The sequence below is a fragment of the Elgaria multicarinata genome, chromosome 10 (genome assembly GCF_023053635.1).
Source record: "Elgaria multicarinata webbii isolate HBS135686 ecotype San Diego chromosome 10, rElgMul1.1.pri, whole genome shotgun sequence".
Lineage (NCBI taxonomy): Eukaryota > Metazoa > Chordata > Lepidosauria > Squamata > Anguidae > Elgaria > Elgaria multicarinata.
In genome coordinates, this window is record NC_086180.1 from 85,599,447 (window position 1) to 85,616,588 (window position 17,142).

The following is a 17,142-nucleotide window of genomic DNA, read 5'->3' on the forward strand; positions in this document are numbered from 1 at the left end:
CACCATCCTCTAATCTATGTTTACCTTCCTTCTGACACTACACTGATACTCTTAGGGTTGCTGACCTCACTTCCTACTTCTTCATGTTCTTGCCTGTTATAGAGGAGACATCTTTGGAACTCCCTCCATGTTGAGTTGGGGACCCTCCTATACAACATGTATTTCCTGCAATAAATGCAAGCTTCCTTATTCCTTTGATGGAGAGTCTCCAGTGTGATTTAGCCAGGGTAAAGCGTGCTCCTTCAGCTAGGATTTCACACAGCTCAGCATCTCCAGGTGTCTCGTTATTCTGTTGAGAGTTGTGTTGTGTGAACCCAGGTGGCAGGGGTTGTTTGAGGGTTAGACAACCTTCCAATAAACCTAAAATAAGCCATGGGTTATTTGGAGGTTGTTTAACCCTCACACAACTCCTGACACCTGGGTTTGCCTGACATGGCAATGCTCAAATTCAGACACTGGGAACTAATTTCTCTCTTTATGCTCTTGTCATGCTGATATACTGATAATACTTTAGAGAACGCAGTGGGGTGGGCAATATTTAATGTAAATGCAGCCAAAATCATTTTCCAATTTATACACCAAAACGAAAACTTTGGATCGCACTTGGAAACTATGGCAAGAGATCCAGGTTCTGGAACGTGGGCTCCAACAAAGCTTGCTCAGAATGTTCTTCCATTTTGGTATTCAAAGAAAATATTGTATGCTTGCCAAAAAAGCCCTACTTCTGAGAATATTCCCTCATTTTTACAAATTTGCCATCATTCCTCCTTACTCCCCAAGTTCCACTTTGTTAAGACTTCTTTTTCTTATGTAGTACTACTTTATACTCCGCTTACATCTTCCTTCTGTGTCCACCTAGAACTAATGTAGAATTGTCAGGGTCATACTGCACTTTATTTTGAAGACATAGCTAGAAGCTACTTCTTTTTCTTTTATTCGAAAAATAAGGGCATGTGCTTCCATTCCAGCTCAGGGCCCTAGTGGGAGGGTAGGGAGGCATTAACCCTTTACCCCCTGCTGTGGGCGTCATCCAAATTGGACCCACAGGAAGGATGCAAAGGGTTAAAGACTCCTATCCCCCACACTAGGATCTCAGTCTGGATTAGGCTCCCTAACATTGCCTTTGAGTAAAAAAAGAAAAACAACAATATAGCTGCTAGCTATGTCTTCAAAGCAACTTATAGCTCGAGCTTTAATTCTGGCAGATTGTGGGTGGCAAGCTCTGGGCATGATCTAAGCACATTCATTCAAACATATGTAAAGGGCTCCTGCATGTATGAACATATATGTGTGCTACTGGGATCCTGCAAAGACAAGGACTCTGATATTCCAAGGATTCTGATATTCTGATAGAGGCCTTTGTTTATGCATGTGTACACACACACAGACACACACACACACACACACACAGAGGCCCCGTTCAGACAACACGCTAAACCATGCTGCTTAACCACAAAATGGTTCCATTAACCATTTTGTGGTTAAGCAGCATGTTTATCCTAAGGTTTATCCTGGGATCATCCAGGGTTCGCCCTGCCTGAGCACTGGATCCCCTGTGTGTCACCTAGATGAACAGGTTTGACCCCTGGACAATCCAGGGATAAACCTTAGGTCTAGCTATGGCCACAGACACCCACACCCACACCTGAGGGCTCCATTAAGGCAGACCCTGCTGCCCGTGAACTACACATGCTTGATGCTTATTCTTCCCTAAATCCACGCTCTTCATATCTGTGACTAACAATGCGTCCATTTTTGTGTTTTTTTATAGTATTTTAAGGAACTTTTAGGAAAGGGTCCACATGGCAGGCAAAAATCCACCCATGGATAATAATTCTTGAACGCCAACATCTGGTAGCTTGTCATGAAGGGGGCTTTTCTTCCTTCCTTGTGTTTTGCAGTAGAGTGAGCCATGTGGTTGTGAAAAGCATTTCCCTGGGAAGGGCATGCCTTGAAGAAATAGCATATGTGTTGTGATTGCAAACGCGTATGAGAGGAAACTATGGATCCAGGCCAAAGGAGGGCAGGGAATCCTTCTGTTGTATGTCTAATACAGGCAGCTTTCTTGCCCTTGAAAAAGTGCTGGGCTGTCATCTTGTGTTTTGTGGCACGACGTCAGGGTACAAACAAACTGAACATCTGAGGCCCATGAGTGATGAGATGAAGTTGCAAAATTGGTATCTGCTTCTCCAACGTGGCGGCTTGTAAATGTATGGGATTAACCTTGGAATATTTTGATAACAGATGGAATAAAAGATCACATGTTGCCATTTAAATAGTCAAAGCCTGACCCCGATGTCCTGGTCAGTGTTCCTTCTCCTATTTAATGACATTGCTAATTAACTGGCACAAGTGTTGCTAGCTAGCTTTACGTGGGATGTTGCTGAAAGCCGGCTGGCAGTGCTGGAGACGGGCATTTAGATACGCTGCAATCCCTATTTGGCCAGAATGTTACGGTTTGGTTTTCTTTTCTGACAGTAGCAACAAGAGGGATGAATGCAAGCTCTGGAAAGTTGTTATAACACTTTGCCTATTTTCTATATTTCCATCTCTCTTTATGAATTGATAGATTGCATTGCTTCTTCAGAAGGTTGTCAAGCTGGTCTGATTCGTCAGGCCAAAAACAAAAGGAAGAGATCATACAGGTCAGAAAAAGGGAGAAGCAGGTGCTCAGGGTGCAAAATGTTCATTTTCACAAATTCCGACACATTTCAGCCTGAACTTTATTCAAAGGCCTTCCTTAGGGGGTTGTTAGAAGATAGTATCTGCAGAATTGGTGATTGCAGGAGACAGTTTTTCACTAGAAGAAATTCTGCAGACACTATCTTCTAACAACCCTCGGAGGAAGGCCTTTGAATAAAGCACAGCCCGAAACATGTTGGGCTTTGTGAAAATAACATTTTTGTATCCTGAGAACCCGTTTCCACCTTTTTATGCACTGATTTGTCAGGCACCAGTTTAGAGCTGAAATTTGAGGATAATATATATATATATATATATATATATATATATATATATATATTCCTTTTCCTACTCCCCTAAAAAACTTTGTAGAAGGCTGCTTTGTAGATTTTTTTTCTGAATATTCTCCACCATTTGAAAGTGTTGCTGGTGGTGGTGAGAACTGTTGTTATTATTATTATTATTATTATTATTATTATTATTATTATTTATATAGCACCATCAATGTACATGGTGCTGTACAGAGTAAAACAGTAAATAGCAAGACCCTGCCGCATAGGCTTGCATTCTAATACAATCATAATAAAACAATAAGGAGGGGAAGAGAATGCAAACAGGCACAGGGTAGGGTAAACAGGCACTGGGTAGGGTAAAACTAACAGTATAAAGTCAGATTCCTTCCATTCCTTCCAATATAAAGCCAATTCCTTCCATTTTTGCTATGTCCAGAGCATTGGGGAGATAGTAAAATGATGCAGCAGCAGCAGTAGAGGAGGAGGAGGAGGAGGAGGAGGGAGAGAGAAATGAGAAATAAAAATCTTTGGAAAAAAGGAAAGAAGCCCTGCTAATTTTGCACTCCCAGTTGAGAAACTGTTGGATAATTTCTCCAGCTTCAGGAGAAATGTAGTGAAATGGTCCCCAAAGTTCTCTGCCAACAAATAGCATGGAGCATTTCAAGAGGCTTTCAAGAGAATTTCACATCGTTCCCTAGGTCAGGGGTCCCCAACCCCCGGGCCACGGGCCACTACCGGTCCGTGGCCTGTTAGGAACCAGGCCGCGCAGGTGAGCTGCTTTCACCCCCCCCCGCACCCCCCCCCCCACCCCAGTGTACCTGGGCACAGGGTGCCATCTCGCCTGCCCGGACAAAGTGAAGCCAGGGCGCTGGGGTGCGGGAGGCGGCTTCGGAATGGCACACTTGGCTGGAAGTCGCTCTGGGAGAGCGACTTCTGGGTGCGCCGTTCCAAAGCTGTGCACCCACCCCAGCATCCTGGAAGCGAAGCCAGGATACTGGAGTGGGGGGCAGGGGGGGCTTCCCAAAACCATCCCCTCAACCCCCCCCCCCCCCCCGTCCGTGGAAAAATTGTCTTCCACGAAACTGGTCCCTGGTGCCAAAAAGGTTGGGGACCGCTGCTCTAGGTGGAATTGACCTGAACAATCCAACAGTGATACCATAATGCAACCTTCCTCTAGATGTTTGGGATTTCAGCTCCCATCAGCCCCAGCCAGTATGGCTAATGATCAGGAACGCAGGAAGTTGTAACCCAAAACATCTGGAGAGCACCGGATTGGTGAAGGCTGCCATAATGGCAACCGTCATGGGGACACTTCAAGGCCGTATGAAGGCCAGCTGATGCCCTAAGCACAGCCCAGTAATGGTCCCCCTTTGGCCCTTCCATTGCTTAGCCATTACGACATTAAGACTCAATAAGTGCTGAAGTTTTCTCTTTTGTGCACCACTGAATTGACTACATTTCATCTTGGGGTCTGAAAAGTAGAGAAGCAAAAATAACACACACACACAAGAATTTGGATCATATGTATTTATAATGCTTATTTTTTTAAAAAAACCCACTGGAATTCATGCAGAAAACGTTGGTAAGACAGTCAAACGTACTGAACTCTAGGCATATGTTGAGGCAAAGATTGTCAGAAAATTATCTCAGATGTCAGATGATGTCGTGGGACACATAGACCCTTAAGCTGGTTGATTGGGTGTAATAAAATAAAGCACAAATAATAAAAAAATGGCTGCTCTTAGAATATGGTGCTAGGCCCTTTCTATGAATCTGGAATTCCTTAAAATTAGATGGCCACAGCTATGGTTTAGATGGCCACAGCTATGGTACCGGTACTCTGTGGTGCCCCCCTTCCCATGGTGCCCGAAGCACGTGCTGGATGAGGGCCAATAAACTGAGACTGAATCCTGGCAAGACGGAAGCCCTGTGAGTGAGTGGTTCCTGAGTCCGGGAGACAGGCTCATTGCCTGTTCTGGATGGGGTTGCACTGCCTCTGAAAGAACAGGTTCGTAGTTTTGGGTACTCTTAGACCCATTTCTGTCATTGGAGGCTCAAGTAGCCGCCACGGCTCGGAGTGCCTTTTACCATCTTCGGTTGGTTCGCCAACTACGGCCTCTCCTGGACAGGGATAGCTTGGCCACGGTGGTACAGGCATTGGTAACCTCAAGATTGGATTACTGCAACATGCGCTATGTGGGGCTGCCCTTGAAGCTGCTCCGGAAGCTGGAGCTAGTGCAGAATGCTGCAGCTCGGCTGTTGTCTGGAGCTGCCCCTTTCCAGCATGTAACTCCTCTGCTGAGGGAACTGCACTGGCTGCCTATTCGCTACCAGGTCAGGTTTAAGGGTCTTGTACTAGTGTACAAAGCCCTAAACAACTTGGGACCAGGATACCTGAGAGAGCGCCTTCTCCCTTACCAACCTGCCCGTTCACTGAGGTCATCCGAGGGCCTGCTCCTGGTGGTTCCACCTAGATCCATCCTCCGATTGGAGTCCACCAGGGAAAGAGCCTTCAGCGTGGTGGCGCCCCTCCTGTGGAACTCCCTGCCTCTGGAGGTCAGGCAGGCTCCAACCTTGTACTCTTTTCGGCGCCTCCTGAAAACATCTTTATTCCAAGAAGCCTTTCCTTAATATGCAGCCTTAAATCTCTGTTTTTGCTTCTTTTAAATTTAGTTTTAACTGTTTTATTCTGTTTTTATTTTCATTTTATCTTGTACACCGCTCCAAAAATTTTCAATGGGGAGCAGTATATAAATATTCTAAATAAATAAATAAATAAATAAATAAATAAATAAATAAATATTATAGCTTAAAGGTTAATCCAGGGCTGGAACACTTCTCACTCGCTCTCTTTTTGCCAAGTATGCAGATTTTATAGGCCACTTTGAAATGTTCTATTTACTCTATATACTTAGTACAATTTGACAAAGTGAATCATTCAAAGATCCAAATGATTTTAAAAGCTGGAAATGAAAAAATAATTTGGCAAGCTTTTATTCCCTCTTCCATTCACATAATTTGTCTTAGACATTTTGAGTTTTTAATCACAGAATTCTAGATGGTTGTCATAAAAGCATTATTTATGGTGGGAAAACTAATTAAAGCTACACAAGACTATTGCCAGAACTACCACCCCTCCATCTTCTAGTCTCTCTTGTCTGACAATATCGAGCGTGCCCAGTGGAGGCTGGTGGCTCTGAATTTGGTGGGGCTGTGATTCCATTGGGTTACAGTCAGAACCAGTCATAACTTTGAGCTATCCAAGGTGCAGAACCCTTTCCCAAAATGGCTTCAGCTTTTGCAAACTGCTGCCCTCCAGATGCAATGGACTACAATTCCCAAAATCTTCGGGCCAGGTTGAGGAAGGCTGATCATAGAATCATAGAATAGCAGAGTTGGAAGGGGCCTACAAGGACATCGAGTCCAACCCCCTGCTCAAGGCAGGAATCCACCCTAAAGCATCCCTGACAGATGGTTGTCCAGCTGCCTCTTGAAGGCCTTAGTGTGGGAGGGCCCACAACCTCCCTAGGTAACTGATTCCATTGTCGTACTGCTCTAACAGTCAGGAAGTTTTTCCTGATGTCCAGCTGGAATCTGGCTTCCTTTAACTTGATCCCATTATTCTGTGTCCTGCACTCTGGGAGGATCAAGAAGAGATCCTGGCCCTCCTCTGTGTGACAACCTTTTAAGCATTTGAAGAGTGCTCTTATGTCTCCCCTCAATCTTCTCTTCTCCAGGCTAAACATGCCCAGTTCTTTCAGTCTCTCTTCATAGGGCTTTGTTTCCAGACCCCGGATCATCCTGGTTGCCCTCCTCTGAACATGCTCCAGCTTGTCTGCATCCTTCTTGAATTGTGGAGCCCAGAACTGGACGCAATATTCTAGATGAGGCCTAACCAGAGCCGAATAGAGAGGAACCAGTACCTCACGTGATTTGGAAGCTATACTTCTATTAATGCAGCCCAAAATAGCATTTGCCTTTCTTGCAGCCATATCACACTGTTGACTCATATTCAGCTTGTGATCTACAACAATTCCAAGATCCTTCTCGTTTGTAGTATTGCTGAGCCAAGTACCCCCCATCTTGTAACTGTGCATTTGGTTTCTATTTCCTAGATGTAGAACTTGGCATTTATCCCTATTAAATTTCATTCTGTTGTTTTCAGCCCAGCACTCCAGCCTATGAAGATCACTTTGAAGTTTGTTTCTGTCTTCCAGGGTATTAGCTATCCCACCCAATTTTATGTCATCTGCAAATTTGATAATTTGTAGGGAGATGTGGACCATCTCCCTACAAAAAAGGGTTGTTGTAATTTTATGAAACTGAGGTCTTCATCACTCTCTCTCCCCCCCCCTCTGTTTCTGCTCATCCTCCCTCAGCTTGATTAACCCAAATTAAATTCCCTGCAGTCATGCCAGAGGCAGTTAACAAGTCATTCGCTTGTAAAGGATTTGGGCTGATTGTAAGGGAAAATATGATTGCCTTCATTGCGAAATGTGTAAAAATATAGAGAATAATTGTGGAGCAAAAATACCAACATTTATTGCACAATTAAACCTGTGCAAAATAATAACCAACAGAATTACTGAGATTGCAGGGTAAAAGTAATCATGAATGAAAGGGAAATGAAATTGTGCCAGAAAATTGAGTACACCCTCCATTCATTCATTCATTCATTTTTCAGTAATGCCTAATTCCATGGTTGCGATATAGCAGAGAGGGAAGGAATAACGATAATTTAGATAGATAATGATTGAATAAAGCAAGATTACAAAATGAACTAAATCTAAGTACTAGAACTGAACATGCGAGTAGCTTTACTGAACCTGCTGGAAGCTTGCATTGATGATAAGGTTGTGCAGTTGTTTGGAACAGATTAATTTATGAAGCTGTCTTATGCCAAGTCAAACCATTGGCCCATTTAGCTCATAATTATTATAACTTCAGTGGGAACGCAGAACATCTCACCATAATATGGAAGACTGTGACCAGGTGACCCGTGTGCCTGCTCTCTCTGCTGTCCAGGTGCTATTGATGGGCTATGTAAAGGCCCAGCTCTTCTTTCGCATGTTTTTTTAAAACTCTGGACTGGAGAGCCCTTCAGATAGAGGATGCCTTCAAAATGGAAGACAGTCCTCTGGAAGACTGTAAAGTAGAGGACTGTCCCCTGTAAAAGAAGACACATGGCCATCCTAAGAGCCTACACACATGCAAAAGGCTCTCCATTTCAGACGTTTGCCCACCACATGCAGAGGGCACCCAGAAAAGGGGTGGTGGGGGCATGGAGAACTGGTGCTCTCATTCTCACTTGTGTCCCCTCAACCGACATGTTCTTTCTACCCTGAAGGAAACACCTGAACAGATATCCTGGTTTATCTTAAAGATTGAGGTGATGTATAGAAATAGAGATAGTCTCTTAGGTATTTAGAGCATTACTGGTCCTAAACCTAAAGCACTGGTGAAATGTGCTCTCTATGGCTTTGTTCAGAAGACACCTTAAACCATGGCCTTAACCATGGTGAATTAAGCAAAAAGCCTTATTCACCATGGTTAAAGCCATGGTTTAAGGTGCCTTCTGGACACGATCTGGCTTTCTGGCTTAACCACCATGGTTAAAGCCATGGTTTAAGGTGACTTCTGAATGGGCCCAGTGACTCACACTCAGCAGGAGATGGGCCACTGTGTTTTGTACAAGATGAAGTAACATTTACTATAGATAATGAGGAAGAGTGAAATATCCTATGGTTGTGGTTGTTGTTATTCCAGCTATCCTAGCACACACATTATACGTACAAATTACCTGCCTCAAATGCCACTCTTTAAAGATAGCCTTTGGCTTTCATGTAAAGTGTTCTATTATTTTTCTCTTTATTTTAAATCACTTCTAAGTGGTTTTCAGGCTGACCTGCTGGGCTCTTGTGCAGAAAATTGTACAGATTACCTGAAGTGAAAACTGTAACACACAAATGTATTCAACTTTATAGCCTGTGACTTAAAAAGACTTCATCTGTTGAAAGGGTTATATGAGCTTGAATGGACTTGCACTCCAGACATAAATTGTTTATGTAAATAGTAGATTCTCACAGTAAATCTTCACTAAGAAATGCTCCCTTTTTGGAGTTCAAAGAACAAAATAAGAGACGATTATGACGGAATTGTGGTTTTCAACTTGTATTATTATATGTGCTTAAGTCTAGGATTCCCAAAGGGACCAATTTGCAAACACTAAACAGGCTCATTTCAAATAGGATGCAATGAATCCAAAGAAATGTGTTGTTGTTGTTTTTAAAAAAGAAAGTTTACAGCTTGATTTCTAGTCTCTCTAAGTAGCCCAGGAGTTCCAAATTAGTAGAACTTTCCCCTCACCTTCGTATTAATTAGGAATTATCGGAAGGTGAGATATCGACATTGGCTTGCCAGAGGCAAGATAAAGATTGATGTATTGTGGTACCCAAAAGCTCACAATGGTGATGATGCAGTGTACAAAACTTCTAATAAACTGACTTGACAAACTTGACAACAGGTGATTAATATAAATCCTCCCTCTCAGGAGAAGCTTTATATTGGTAAATTTTTTTGTTAGTACCATTGCTAGGGATTCTCCTTTACTTTTTGGTTATATTGCATTTGGCTACACTACAGTACAGATGGCACTAATGGAAAAGCAGGTCTGGGTTTCAAAAATATTGTCCCACTGGGGCAGGTGGAAGAATGACAGAATTAGAATGAATCAGAGGGAGAAATAGAAAGTTGTGACTGGGCTGTAGGGATGCATCCTTGGAGGCCAGTGTTGTTAATTTTTGCTGCTCCCTGAAAAATCTCACTGCTCAGAGAAATTGAGAGTAATATAACAATATATTGACAGACGTATATGGTTCCTTAGGGAGCACGTATATTCAACCCCATTATTTAAGATCAGATGGCAAATTCTTCCTTCTAGTACCATACATCTGTGAGGTAAGATATGTGAGTGTTCAGGGCAGGGCCTCATAGTGGTGGCACCATTGTAGAAGAAGCTCCCTAGAAAGGCCTGCCAGATAATGCCACTATTCAACATTTGGACACTACATTAATCCCTTCATTTCCTTTGTTAGGTTTTATTTATTTTATTTATTTATTATTTACTTATTACATTTTTATACTGCCCAATAGCCGAAGCTCTCTGGGCGGTTCACAAAAATTAAAACCATAATAAAACAACCAACAGGTTAAAAACACAAATACAAAATACAGTATAAAAAGCACAACCAGGATAAAACTATGCAGCAAAATTGATATAAGATTAAAATACAGAGTTCTAAATTTTACTGTAAAATGTAAATGTAAGTTAAAATTAAGTGTTAAAATACTGAGAGAATAAAAAGGTCTTCAGCTGGCGATGAAAGGAGTACAGTGTAGGCGCCAGACAGACCTCTCTGGGGAGCTCATTCCACAGCTGGGGTGCCACAGTGGAGAAGGCCCTCTTCCTAGTAGGTTGTTGTTGTTTGTGATACAAGATGGTGATGTTGCTTGATGGGTGACTTGTTGGAAGGAAATGGTTGCCCTCCTCCAGTCATTCCCATTTTGTAGGTCCCAAAACTTTGTTCCCCTCAAACTCAAGCTAAAAGTGTTCATAGAATCATAGAATAGTAGAATTTGAAGGGGCCTACAAGGCCATCAAATCCAACCCCCTGCTCAAGGCAGGAATCCACCCTAAAGCATCCCTGACAGAGGGTTGTCCAGCTGCCTCTTGAAGGCCTCTAGTGTGAGAGAGCCCACAACCTCCCTAGGTAACTGGTTCCATTGTCATACTGCTCTAACAGTCAGGAAGTTTTTCCTGATGTCCAGCCAGAATCTGGCTTCCTGTAACTTGAGCCCATTATTCTATGTCCTGCACTCTGGGAGGATCGAGGAGAGATCCTGGCCCTCCTCTGTGTGACCATCTTTCAAGGACTTGAAGAGTGCTATCATGTCTCCTCTCAGTGTTGTCTTCTCCAGGCTAAACATGCCCAGTTCTTTTACTCTCTCCTCATAGGGCTTTGGTTCATTTGACCACATTCAGATAAAGATTCCAGACAAACCTTCTACCACACATCTACGTTTGAGATATATTAACATTTTCCTTACCACTTGACAAGGTAGTTGGACCATCTCTATGGGCTCACAGTTTCTCATTATTGCAGACTAAGATGCTTTGGATTTAATATACTTCCATGAAAGCAAAATCTCTTTCCCACTTTTCCTCTTAATTTTTCTCTCCTGTCCAGCCTTATTCCTTGCCCTTCCTCTTTTTATACTCACCCACCTATGTGACTTTACAGTTCTGCTCTGTGTTTGAATTCACAGCCTTTTATTTGGGAAATGCAAGTTCTATTAAAATTCATGGGATTGCTGTCGCCATTGATTTTAGTAGTAAAAGTAATGGACAGTCATATTTTGTTTTATTATATGATATAACATTACATGTGAGCATAAAGCAGTCACTTGCCCTGACTTGTATGTGATATGTGGATGTGATAAAATCATTGCTATTCCTCTACAGGCATCTGAGATGCTTCACTTCAACCTTATTCCTAACATCTCTGGGGTTTAGACAAAGTGGACCAGGGTGTAGTTGGACACAGAATGTGCAGTTGGGGAAAAAACTGAAGTTGGAAAGCTGATAGATATGCAGTTGGAAAAATGGGTGTGGGTGTGTTTACACTTATGTGTATATGTTTATTAAGAACTGAAACAACAGACAATGTCAGGTTTCCATGTAACACAAATGATATAAGAGTATTTATTTATTTATTTATTTATTACATTTTTATACCGCCCAATAGCCGAAGCTCTCTGGGCGGTTCACAAAAATTAAAATCATCATAAAACAACCAACAAGTTAAAAATACAAATACAAAATACAATATAAAAAGCACAACCAGGATAAAACCACGCAGCAAAATTGATATAAGGTTAAAATACAGAGTTAAAACAGTATAATTTAAATTTAAGTTAAAATTAAGTGTTAAAATACTGAGTGAATAAAAAGGTCTTCAGCTGGCGACGAAAGGAGTACAGTGTAGGCGCCAGGCGGACCTCTCTGGGGAGCTCATTCCACAACCGGGGTGCCACAGCGGAGAAAGCCCTCCTCCTAGTAGCCCCCTGCCTCACTTCCTTTGGCAGGGGCTCACGGAGAAGGGCCCCTGTAGATGATCTTAAGGTCCGGGTAGGTACATATGGGAGGAGGCGTTCCTTCAAATAACCTGGCCCCAAACCGTTTAGGGCTTTAAATGTCAATACCAGCACTTTGAATCGGGCCCGGACCTGGACTGGCAGCCAATGAAGTTGTAAAAGGACTGGCGTAATGTGATCTCGCCAGCCAGTCCCTGTTAGTAAACGGGCTGCCCTGTTTTGTACCAGCTGAAGCTTCCGGACCGTTTTCAAAGGCAGCCCCACGTATAACGCATTGCAGTAATCCAAACGAGAGGTTATCAGAGCATGGATAACTGTAGCTAGGCTATCACTGTCCAGATAAGGGCGCAGTTGGTATATCAGCCTAAGCTGATAAAAGGTGCTCTTTGCCACTGAGTTCACCTGTGCCTCAAGTGACAGTTCTGGATCGAAGAGCACCCCCAAACTACGGACCCGATCCTTTAGGGAGAGTGCAACCCCGTCCAGGACAGGGCAAACATCACCTCGCCGGACAAATGAACCACCCGCTAACAGTACCTCCGTCTTGTCTGGATTGAGTCTCAGTTTGTTAGCCCTCATCCAGTCCATTACCGTGCCCAGGCACTGGTTCAGAACAGTCACTGCCTCACCTGGGTTTGATGAAAAGGAAAGGTAGAGCTGGGTGTCATCCGCATATTGATGACACCTCAGTCCACATCTCCGGATAACCTCCCCCAGCGGCTTCATGTATATGTTAAACAGCATAGGGGATAAAATAGAGCCCTGCGGAACCCCATGGCTTAGGAGCCACGGCACAGAGCAATAATCCCCCAGCACCACCTTCTGGAATCGGCCATCCAAGTAGGAGCGGAACCACTGCAACGCAGTACCTCCAACTCCCAGTTCAGACAACCTATCCAGAAGGATACCATGGTCGATGGTATCGAAGGCCGCTGAGAGGTCCAGGAGAACCAACAGGGTAGCACTCCCCCTGTCTCTCTCCCGACAGAGGTCATCCCACAGGGCGACCAAGGCAGTTTCTGTTCCAAAACCAGGCCTGAAACCCGATTGAAATGGATCTAGATAATCCGTTTCATTCAAGAGTGCCTGGAGTTGTCCTGCAACCACCCGCTCAAGCACCTTGCCCAGGAAAGGGATATTAGCCACCGGCCTGTAGTTGTTAACATCTTCCGGGTCCAGATTAGGCTTCTTCAGGAGTGGTCTAATTACCGCCTCTTTTAAAGAGGCCGGCACCACTCCCTCTCTCAAGGAGGCATTTACAACCTCCTGGACCCAGCCGGCAATCCCCTCCTTATTTGATGTAATGAGCCACGAGGGGCAAGGGTCAAGCACACAGGTGGTCGACCGGACTTGGCCAAGTATAATGTGTCCATACTTATATTAAAAGAAGTTCTTCTTTTTGGCTGAACCTCCTCTTCTTCACTTTAATCTTCGAACAGGTAACATCTCATCACATCCTTAATACCTTTAAAGTACCTGTGCTCTTGTGCCTTATAGGCCTGGCTTGCACCCTATTTTCCTTCTTCAACCAATTCAAACCGCTGGTCTGGGAAATCTTTCAGCCAATGATGGCATATGATAATGTACAGACAAATATGTTTTCTGTTTCTATAGAGAGTCAGGCCCTGCCTTTACCTCTGAGTGCAACACTTGCACTTAATGAGCCTCTCAGAATTGGAGTGATAGGGTTTGGCGGTCCGTATGTAAATGAAGATTGTAGCAATGTTCTTGCAGTCTGGTGACCCTGAAAGAATATGACTTTGTCCCTCAAAGCAATGGTGCACATTAGGGCTGTGGTCCGCTTCGCTTCGTAGAAGCGATAGCGAAGCAGCCTTATTCGCTTCCGCCAAAGGCGGAGACAGATTGGGTCGGGGGAGCTGCAGATTGAGACAAAGCAGATCCTTTGCCTCGATCTGGAGCTCCAAAAAAAGGTAAGTGGGGGGAGGGGGCTTACCTGGCGCCACTGCAGTCCATGAGGCGATGGCGGTGGACCCATGTAAGGGGGGAGGGGGGCTTACCTGCCTCCATTGAGGTCCTGCACTGTCTTCAACTGAGGCCGGTTTGAGGCCTGGGCCTCAGTTGAAGCCTGTGCCGGACCGCGACAGAGGCATGTAAGTGGTGGTGGGGATGGAGGCCTTACCTGGCTCCGCCGCCTGCCGCCACCGCGGTTCGTGCAGCGGAGAACGGTGGAGCCAGGTAAGGTGGGGACTTATTCACCCCCCCATTTTGTCCCCCCTTCCCTACTTACCTGCCGTCCGCTGTGGAGGCAAGTAAGTGGGGAAGGGAGGGCCAAATGGTGGGCGAATCACGATCTGACCCTTTGGATCTCTCTCTGGGATCCAATCTGGAACGGGTCGAGGGAGTGTCAGATCAGTGCGAACTGGTTCTGGACTGATCCGAAAGTTCCGGATCAGGCCTCGAAGCAGTTTGGGGGTTTGGTGCACAGCCCTAGTGCACATACTTTCAATACACCCTTTATACAGAAAACATAAGTGATGGGTTGACGCCCCCACCCCCGATTATAATTGTGGTGACAATTATAAAATGCTCTGTGATAAAATGCTTATTGCTCCTATAAAATATGTTGAAGGTTCTGTTTATATTTGCTCTTATGGTATACTAGGGGTTAATGGGGCTGGTCCCTTCACGAAATGACTGCTCAAAAACTGCACAGTTGTTGCCTTTAATAAGGAACTGGTGTGTCTAGAATTAGATCCAAGGCACAAATTTACTAATATCAATTTATCTAACTCTTCTGCGGTTTGTCTGGAGGCCTTGTGCCTCTTGGCCTACCTAGTTGATTAAAGCCTTGTACCAAATAGTTGCCCTACCTGGTTCATTAAAGCCTTGTTTCAGACTCAACCTGCCTGAGAGTCTCTCTGAGCTTGTACTGCAGCTGCTGTAAGGAAGGAAAGGAAAGGAACCTCTCATGCAAGCACTGAGTCATTACTGACTCTTGGAGGGGCGCCAGCTTTCGCTGATGTTTTCTTGGCAGGCCTTATAGCGGGGTGGTTTGCCGTTGCCTTCCCCGGCTGTTATTACCTTTCCCCCAGCTAACTGGGTACTCATTTTACCGACCTCGGGAGGATGGAAAGCTGAGTCAACCCGAGTCGGCTGCCTGAAACCAGCTTCTGCTGTGATCAAACTCAAGCCGTGAGGAGAGTTTCAGCGGCAGAAACTGCTGCTTTACCTCTCTGCGCCACACAAGGCAGCTGCTGTAAACTTAGAAAAAATGAGATGGCTGGAGAAGAAAGGATGAAGAACCTGCAGATGCTGCACAAAGAGCTGGAAAGAGAGTTGGGGGCCTGGCCTGTGCAACCAGGGCTCAGTTCTGATCAATGGCTAAGCAGCAAGAAGTCACTCGAGGCCTGAAGAGAAAACAGTAGCTGGTGGAAACAGTTTATGGAGTTAGTTGCTTGCTAGAACAAGCACAAGTCAAGGTCTGTGACTGACTCTGTACAGGGATGCTTTTACACAGGGAGAGAGGGAAGAAAGTAGTTATTCTACTTTCTTTTAAGATGTATACCTCTCACCCTTAGGCCTACCAACACCCAAACAACAATACCACATGGTGTCCGGAATCATTCTGTTTCTTCTCAAAGTCTGCAGGCCCTATTGACTGCAGTGTAAAATGGACCAGTTTACGCCACCCACTGCTGGCTCCATGTTTTTGAGGGCCTTTGGGTAAGACAACCTCAGTGCCCCCCTCAGTGAGTCTACCTTCTCACTGCTATTGTCACCAGCTGCTATTTCTCCTTATCTTTCCCCCCCCCCTCATCATTTATTTATTTATTTATTGCATTTCTATACCGCCCAATAGCCAAAGCTCTCTGGGCGGTTCACAAAAATTAAAAACATTCAAAGTATAAAACAACAGTACAAAACCATAACATAAAATACAATACAAAAGCTCAACCAGATAAAAACAGCAGCAATGCAAAATTACGAATTTAAAACACCAAGTTAAAAATTATTTATAGACTATTAAAATGCTGGGAGAATAAAAAGGTCTTCACCTGGTGTCTAAAGGCATATAATGTAGGTGCCAAGCGAACCTCCTTAGGGAGCTCGTTCCACAGCCGGGGTGTCACAGCAGAGAAGGCCCTGCTCCTCCTGGTAGCCACCTGCCTCACTTCCTTTGGTAGGGGCTCGCGGAGGAGGACCCCTGAGGACCATTGCTATCACTTGCTTGCTTGACAGGCAGAGAGCTGGTGTGCAAACAGGCAGTGGTGTCTAGTGTTCCTCCTTCTCACCACCACTGATGCCTGGGCCAGCATGAGTGTCAGGTGAACAACTAGGTTGCATTGATGAAGAGGAGCAACTTGAGAGGGCTCTGGTTGAGGGGAGGCCATGCCTACCCTTGACATCAGCCCTGTCACTTCCAGCTGAGTTGTGTTTATCAAGCAATCTTGGTGAAAATTGGAAAAGGTGGGAGCAGAAGGATCAACTTCATTTGACAGTCACTAAAACAACCACTCGCCTAAAGATTTTAAAACTGCCCTCGTGCTTTCATTGTGTTGGGGTAGAGCGTTGGAACTGCAATGGCTAACATAATGACATGCAAAAGCTTTAAAGCATTCAAGGCTACTGTGGCCACTTGAACATTACCAGAAAAGAGGAGATGCATCACTAAAAAAAAGAGGGCAAAGAGGACATAGATTTGCGTAATATTTACATTTGCTAATTTATACACATAGATGCACATTTTGAAATAATTACTATAATTTAAATAGAAATACCCTTTGCTGTTCAGGTGCCAGTTGTTGATGGCTAACACCAGGGCCCCAATTTACCCTTTGCTTTTTTGCTTTTACTTAAAACTGGACATAGACTGGACAGGCAATCAAATAGAGGATGCCTTCAACTAAAGGACTGTCCTCTTTAAAGCAGGACACATGGCCAACCTAGAATTATTGTGAACCTGTGGGTAGGGGGGAAACAGTGTTTGAGAGGTACTAATTTTGGCAGCACAAGTTTGATGAGACAGCAGGAATCGATAGATAACTTTGTTGCT